Below are 8485 nucleotides of genomic sequence, written 5' to 3'. Positions count from 1 at the left end.
GCCAAACGCTAATCTGCGCAAGTCGGCGCTGTTGTCATATCGGTTGCCGCCTTCCTTGCTCGATATAGTTGGCACAATGTGCACTCCGTAGGTTTTTTACTATTACTCGAGCTTTCGCCACTACACGGGTGAAGACACAGCAAGCTTTCCCGTCAGAAAGATTCACTCGCCGATTCGTCTTGCCGCGTGCGACGCAACGAGACGCTGCCACACATCCTAACCGACTCGCGAAGCGAGAGGAAAAGCACCCGTAAGTGAATGCACCGACGAATATGAAGCATCGTTTACGTGCACATATAGGCGTAAGGCTTTCGGCTTGACACCTGTATTCGCCTACAGCTTTACGATATTCCTCCAGCTCCGGACAGCCAGCCTACCAGTGCTGTAAAGGCTAGACATTTGTTTTAACCACCACTTGACAACACCAAGTGAAGTTGATCTATTAAAACGAAGTGTGCTCTTAATGAGTGTTTGCCAAATGTGCCAGGGTGTGTGTGTGTGTGGGAGGTTGGGTGAAGAACTTACTAGAACCGGAAATTTGGGCGAGTTTGCAGGAATTCAAAACTGAACAAGTGTCACAAGGACACAGGCGCTCGTGTGGGCGTCCCGTTTCCTTGTAGTGTCCTTCCCCTTCGCGCTACTTGTTGAATTGAGAACTTCTTTCCCCTTTTGTTCAATGCTGTCTTCCGTTTTTTCCAGCTTTGTCACGGCTGACGCCCATCGGACGCCACACACCGTCAGCGCGCGGCAACCACTATGCCTCCATCACAACAGCGTAGGCCTTCCGAGAGCGATGACGACAACGACGTCGTCGACGACGTCGTTCAAATGCCCCAACACCTCCCGGCAATGCGGCACATCCAGCACCGGCGCGTACCGCACCGACGGCCTCCCCAACCGCTGCTGTCGCCGGAGATGGAGCGTAAGTTAAAGTGGGCCGGCACCACCTTCGTGCTTGTTTTGAGCGTCCAATTGGCTAAGTATGTACTTCCCGCGACCTCGCGAGCCCGATCCGCCTCTCGAGCTTGTGTCCCCACCCTTGACCTACTGGCGGGACCGGGCAATGGACAACGGCATGCCGCGCATCCTCCTTTGGCACCGAGACGCGACGCCCTCACACGACGCCAGGGAACAATGGCCGTTGTCCTGCCCTCTTCGCGACCCTGGTGATCCTGGCGTTACGTGGATAAGCTGCGAAGTCACGGACAACCGGTCTAGGGTTGAATGGAGCGACGCCGTCGTGTTTCAGGCGGAACGAGTCAGCCCCGACGACATGCCGACGCGTCGGACCGGGTTCCAAAACTGGGTCCTCTGGACCAGGAACCACGTCTCGCCCGTCGGTGGATCGGGACAGTACCTCGAGAATATGCGGGACGTCCACATGTGCGGCCGCACTCACCCGAAAGTTCCCAAGACTGAGTTCGACTGGACCATGGGTCGCCGGGAGGACTCTGACGTCAAAACGCTTTACAAGCCTTGGCGCTGCGGCGACGACGTCGTCGCAGCCGCCTCCAGAGACAAGATTATGACGGTGGCCGACGTCGCACGACGCAACCGCGACGTCCTGGGCTACTACGGAGCCCGGAGGGACGCCGTCTGGATCGTCAGCTCCTGCGAGTTGCTCATGGGCCTGAAGTCCAGCGTGGACGCCGTCAAGCTCGCGAAGGCGCTGGGGGCGGACGCGGGAAGCGAAGGACGACCTCTAAACGTAAGCGTCGACTTGATCCCCGACTGCGGACGCTCGACGTGCGGGTCGCGGCGGGACTGCTTGAGAAAAATGGCCGCCCGCTACCACTTCGTCGTGGTCGCTACGGACAGCGACTGCTTCCACAGCCCGTACGAACTCATCTACGACGCCTTCGAGTTCGACGTCGTTCCGGTCCTCCTGGCATCGCACCACGAGACGGTCAGCTATCCATGGCTCTCCGTGGTGCACTCCGTCGAGTTCGACGGGCTGGGAAACATGGTCGCCTACCTGCGCTTCTTGGAGTCGAGCCCGGTGGCCTACGAGAACTACTTGGCCTGGAAGGAAAGCTGCGTCGTGACTGCTGCGCACGACCTCTGCCCGCTCTGCGTCGCCCTGAACGACAAGTTCTACAGAGGGCGTGTTCAGCGTTCGCGTGGGGACTGGGGTATGGATCGCAGGATTCCGGCTACGTGCGAAACATGCCGCGAGCATTGGCCTGTCTTCGCTTGGGCCTTTCCTGTTTCCAAGAACGGTCTCCATTGGCTCTACAGTTGAGTGTATACTGCTGTTCGAGAATCAAGAGGGCTCCGCACTCCCTTGGTGCATCGCACTTGTCGTATCATTTGGCTGTTACAGCGCGTGCACCCATGGATTATGTAATGTTAGTGTAGGAATACGTCTATTCACACGCAGTCGAAACGTGGTTCGCTGTATGTAGTAAATAAAAAAAAACTTTCGCACTGCGTTGAAGGTCCCGAATGTGATTCTACGAGAGGCCGTGAGATAAGGAATTGGCAGTCCTGGCTTGTTTCCACGTCGCCACTTTTGGGACGTTAAACCCCAGATATTATTATTATTATTATTCCACGTCGCCACAGCGAAGCTTCGTGAATCAAACCTAAGCCCGGCTTTCGCATTTGTAATGCAATTCGTTTCTCATTTTTCTTCTATTTTCTGTTCAGAACGGGCACCTGCGCTCTTTAGCGTTGCGATAACCGAGTGACACTATTTGCTATCTTTCAGACCACGCACTATCCAGCGCCGGTGCGGGTTGTCCGAAAATCTTGATAAAAATAAAAACACAAAATGGTATGAATAGACTAAGCTAAGGGTTGTATATGATAAAGTGGATATTAAGGTATCGTGTAAATTTAAGTTACAGTACCATAATTAGTAGAAATTATTGTAAACAGTAATTACTATAAACGCTTCGGCAAACTAGTACGTAATTGGTGATTGTGGTTCAAGTGAAGAGTTATATTTAAAGAGGCCCTTCACTTTTTCAAGTACTAACCATCGAATGGCTTCATTAAAGGAGGTTATTGCCTCAGGAATCGGCGACCGCAAGTTTTTTTAGAATCCTTCACGTACTAGGGGAGTTAGTTTTGTCCCACGTTGTAATTACTTTCTCTCTTCTCTTGTCTCTACGAGCGCGCTCGAAGCTAAGCCGGACGGATGGCGCAGGAAAAAAAAGTTCCGTAACGTGCGCGTGATGACCTTGAGCATTTTTTTTCTTCGGACGTGCGACTTTGATCCCGAGCGCGGGCACGTGGCGGCCTCCCGCGGCGACCTCGGTAACTATGCAGCCCACGACGCTCAAATCAGCCAATGGCCATGGATATGGTTATACGGCTCGGTCATTTGGGTATATGACGTCATTCGTAGAAAGAAGAGGGAACGATTTCTAGCTGACTTCGAAAACTAATTGTAAATTCCGGGCAGCGTGCTTAGCTATAAGGTTTGGCTAGCGCGTCTACCGATCGTCCACGCTTTCTGGCCGTGCTGGAAAAGTATTGCAGGGGCCCCTTTAAGTCGTACATCTAAGATGACTCATCATACGAGGAAAGAGACCATCGGCGACGCCAACACTAACGATGCAAGAAGTCGCGTGATCGAAGATTAAGACTCGATGACGTTATCGTGACGTCGCAGATCGCGGAAACTTGTGCCTCCATTATGACGTCACGTAAGATGACGGCACGTGATGGCCTGATTACACGAAGTAATATCGTGATCAAAGGTGTGCCGATCCCGGAGACTGTGCAAAATCAGATGAAGTGCAGAAAGCTTTCAATGCTTCCGATCCCGGAGGCAGTGCTGAACCCCATCAGGTGCAGAAAGCTTTCTGAGATGTGGTGTGGGGTAGGCAGGGATCAATACGTCGACTGAGAAGAAAAAAGAAGATGGCTCACAGTTCATCACAAGTTTACCAACACGGGCAATGCGAGTGCCCCTCTCAGATTCCTAAAGGATCGTTTGCACCTGCGACTGGCACAGGTCGCGCGACCAAATCGCGCTGCATTCGTCCATCGCAGACAGCCAATTCTATAGTTGTTAACTCCTCCCTAGACAAACGCATCAGTTCTGGCCTTCTCGAAATCTCCGAAAACGTTTCCTTCGTGAAGAAAAGAAATTGAGAAATATTAATTGTAAAAAGACAAATTGTGCAGTTGCATCACGCCAAATTAGTTTCGTCGTCTCGGCACAGGGCGAGTTCTGATACCTTGAGTCTCAAAAACGAGTATTTAAACGATGGCGAGTGATAAACTGCAGGCCAAACATGCAAAACACACTTCCAAGCACGCGGTCACGTCAGAGACGCAAAAGTTAAGCCGAGTCTCAAGTGCTTCATTTTCGCTGCTTCTTGAAACAACGATTCAGCCACTTTTAAAAGCAATAACTATTGCCCAACTGCAATGAAGCTATGAGAGGCTGCGCACACTGTAATTGGCGCACATGATAACCGGGACGCAAACCGCATGCTCACCTTTTGTTTTTCGGAACATGCATGGAAGGATCTATAGCGGAACTCGGTCTTGAAATATCCGTGCACCATCGCATGATGTACGAATGGTGCGTGCCGTTAACCATCGTGGCGGCAAAAGTGCACAACAAGCAAGCAACGCAAAAAACTGCATACGCCGGCCTACGCGCGATTCTATGTAACAGCTTATCACAAAACTTTGTATCCAGTCCGGCAGCTTCGAAGGGCGCCGATGGTGGTGGAACACGGCTGCTGGCGCGAAGGGGGAAGGGGGGGGGGGATGCTCCGCTTGGCTGGCATCGGCTGCTTTAATTATGGCGCGCCGTCGACGCTATAGCGCCATGGGCGCCTTCAGTTACGGCCCTTCTGGCCGGGGCTATAGATGGCGGCGATTAGCTCATTACACGTCCCACCGGAGCGGCTGTCTTTCCGGCGACCGAACTTCAGGAAAAACTTTAGTCTCTTTAGTTTCTTTAGAAAAAATATTAAAGCACCTTCGCACTAGGGGTGCCAAGCCTGAAGGAAGTCCGTAGCTGGGCGGCTTGTTTCGTTTCTCTTTATTTTTCACTTTCCTTCTTCCTCTGTTTCTTTCTTTCTCTCTCATCTCTGTGTTTTTTCTATGTTCTTTTTGGCTCTGTGTATTTCTATTTGTTTCTTTCTCTTTCTGTCTTTCTTCCCCTTCTTACTCTATATTTCTCTTTTTTTCTTACTATGCCAGTGGTTCTCAGCCGTCGATGTGTCGGGGAATCCTTGTGGACTGGTCGAAGTGATGGTGGACCCCTTGGTAAGGGAGGGGGGGGGGGGGGGACGAAAGGCTCTCGCTACACTCTAAGCCAAAAATGGAAAAAACGAGAGTAACTGCCGGTTTTAGTCCTAAAGACCAACTGTTACTCCCCAAAAAGACCAACTGGAACAAGATGGCTGACATGGCTCAAGTTGGGGGAGTAAGCGTTTAGGGTTAGGTTGGAAGGGAGCAACAGAAGGACGAACGGCAACAGTTTCTCTCGGCGCGCAACCGCTGCTCTCCTGCAGGACGCACCCTGTATCGGTCGCTGCATGGGCCACATTTTCTTGCGGGCTGGCGTAAGGAAACTATTTTTTGTAAACTGGACAGAGAGATACACACGCTAATAGGGACCTTTGGCTTGTACGTAAACTTTTTAACGGTACCGTGTTACCGGAACACATGTTTTAGAAAGGTTTTACCTCCCCGTACGTAAACGGACACCTTTACGTTTGAATAAACCATGAAATGTTGATGATAACGGCATTTAAATTATATTTAATTTATATAAGATTGTATAACCGCTGCAGAAATATCGCGAGGGGTTTTTAGCGTAGAATACCGGGTTATCCGACGATGGTGTCGCCATCTTGTGACGCTTCGTGCAACCATAGTCGTGGACACGTTTGTTTTCGCCTAGTGTTTTAGAGGAAAAAAAATTATTGAAAAGGTAACTCATTCGTAATAATGCCGCGGCAAGGCATTTACACCAGAAGTGGAACGCACGATGTTTCTGAAATAACAATTTTTTGCTTGCCTGCTTCATCTTGTTCCCGCTAGATGGCGTCACCTATCCAGCCTGTCGGGGTATTTATGTCAAGGCTTCTCACGTTTTTACCGCTTCGGTATTCTAATTCTAGGTCACTCTAGTGACTCTAGCCGCTGAAACAAAGTGATCGCAATTACCGCTCGCACTTCGGCCTTTTTTCACTCGGCGGCTGGAGCCTCGGCAAAGCGGGTATCGCGAGTAGCCGCGAACGAATGTGGATTTTCGAGATAGGGCCGTAAACGTAAAGCCAATCCGGAGAGTAGTTCACGTTCCGTAAAGGCCCGCGTATGCGCAAATTCGTTCCGGCAACTCGTAACGCGGTAACTTAAAGCTAAAAGCCCACAATACAAGCTAAAATCGCCCAATAAAAGGCATGGTTGCACTAGAACGCCAGCACCTGAAGCTGTTGTCGTCGCAAGTCAAATGGCGTGTTTGCGTATAACATTTGGCATAAATATATAGCCTGAGAGTGTGGCAATAAAATGCGAAGCTTCGCGAGACTCCGTGTATACTTCGCGACAAACAAGCGGTTGAGAGAAGTACACAATGGATAGACTTTACATTTGCGGTTTTATGCTGACAACGAGACTGACAGCGAGCTAACGCCGCTGCCTCCCCTACCCCCTCATCTCTACCTTGTCACTGGCTGATTTTGGCGGGAGGACAGTTATCGCAATCGGGTCCGGTAGTTTGAATTTGTGTTTAATCTCAGAGCAAACGGACGTTATCAGCTCGGGCGGTGTTGTCTTTTCAAAGGGGAGGCGGCTCTTCCGCAAAAAATAATATTATTAATATTGATATTAATAATAACAATGATAATAAAGAAGAAGAAAACACACCTCCGAGCAAAAAAGAAAAAAAGAAAAAAACTGGCCTTTTAGCTAGCGCAAAGGGAGCACGGCAAAGCCTGTGTTTTCGCGAGAGACTCATTGCCTTGACGTTTTCAGATGTATACATTGTTACCTTCTATTCTCTTTCGAACATCACCACTGGTTCTGCACGCCTATACTCATTTCACTAACATGTCAGAACGCGCAACGACCCGTCGGTACCTATATAACCCCGTTTCCTTTCAGACGGCGCCGTAGCGTTTGGTGGCGCAGTGGTTAGCGTGCGCGCATGGTGATTAAGTGGTCGCGAGTTCGAATCCTGTGTGTTTGTTGCAAATTTTCTGAAATTTCTTTCTGAACGAGGTGTCTGTGTATCATTTGTACATCCAAACAAATATGTGTATAAACCTCAATGTGCTCTAGAAGTCAATCAAAAACGAATTTTTTTTTTTCGGCCCAAGAAGAAACTAAGGAGTAACGGGAAGGAGCATCCGTTGCTCCCTTGAGGAGCATCAGAAAGGAGTAACAGTTGGTCCTCAAGGAGAGCAACGGTTCCTCCCCTTGCCGTTGCTCCTTTTAGGAGAGTAATGGGAGTGGCAAAGCACTTGCTCCCTCAAAGGAGGAACCCCTATACCCCCGTTGCTCTCTTTTGGCTTAGAGTGTACCATATTAAAAGGAAGACAGAACAGGCGAAGGAAATGCAGCACTACTGCGGCTGATGTAGAAGGATTAGTTTTTAATTGAGGCGTTGGGGCAGCCGAGGTGACCTTGTTCAGAATGTTGCTGCAGTTCCTGGAGCAGCACCTGGAACTGGGAACGGGTCAAAACTCGCCTCTAAAAACTTTTGTTGCGCGGGGCGATGGCGTCGCGGAACCACGTTTGAGAACCACTCTTCTATGTTATGCATTACTCTCCCCTCCTCCTTTCTCTCCTCCTCAACCTCACTCCCCTTTCCCGTCACCTTGCTATACCATACTATACCAAGCTATGATGTGCAATGCTAGCGTGCCTGGATAGCCGAGTGGTTAGGACGCTAGCCTTCGGTTCGCGGGTGCAAATGCTGCCTCACCAAGAATTTTCTTTTCGCCAAGAATTTATTTCTTTCTTTCTCTCGTTCTCTGTTTCTCTCTTTCTCTCTCTCTCTCTCTGTACTCATTCTCTCACCAATCAGAGTTATGCCTTCCTGCGCCGGAGAAATCGGAGCATGTGTTTTGGGAGCGAAGCAGAAGATGAAGAAGAGGACTGAGAGGAAGAAGAGGACGAAGAAAGCGCATGCCGATTTATGGTGATTATAGTTCCTGTTCGCACTTCCCGGTGCAACGAAAAACTCAGACATCCGCCTTTAATATGTTTGACGACTCAGAGTACAATATGCTCAGAAAAATAATTGAAAAGTTGACAATAGTTGAGGATGTGCTCTACTTAGGAGGGCGCGGCTCTCCCTGAGACTATAGGGAAGTGTAGACTTGTCTAAGACGACAAAGCCAGAATTCTATATCTGCTTAGAGTACATCATTAATGATTTAGGGTGCTATAGGTACCCTACTATGGGACAGCAGCGAGCTGCCCCGGTATGTTCTTCAAGCTGTATGAAACCGACGAGACACCGGACGACAAATAAACTTTCTTACTGCTCTCGCGTCGCCGTAGA

The sequence above is a fragment of the Rhipicephalus sanguineus genome, chromosome 11 (assembly GCF_013339695.2).
Source record: "Rhipicephalus sanguineus isolate Rsan-2018 chromosome 11, BIME_Rsan_1.4, whole genome shotgun sequence".
Taxonomy (NCBI): Eukaryota; Metazoa; Arthropoda; class Arachnida; order Ixodida; family Ixodidae; genus Rhipicephalus; species Rhipicephalus sanguineus.
The sequence above is the reverse complement of the archived record's forward strand: the minus strand, read 5'-3'. Positions refer to the sequence as shown.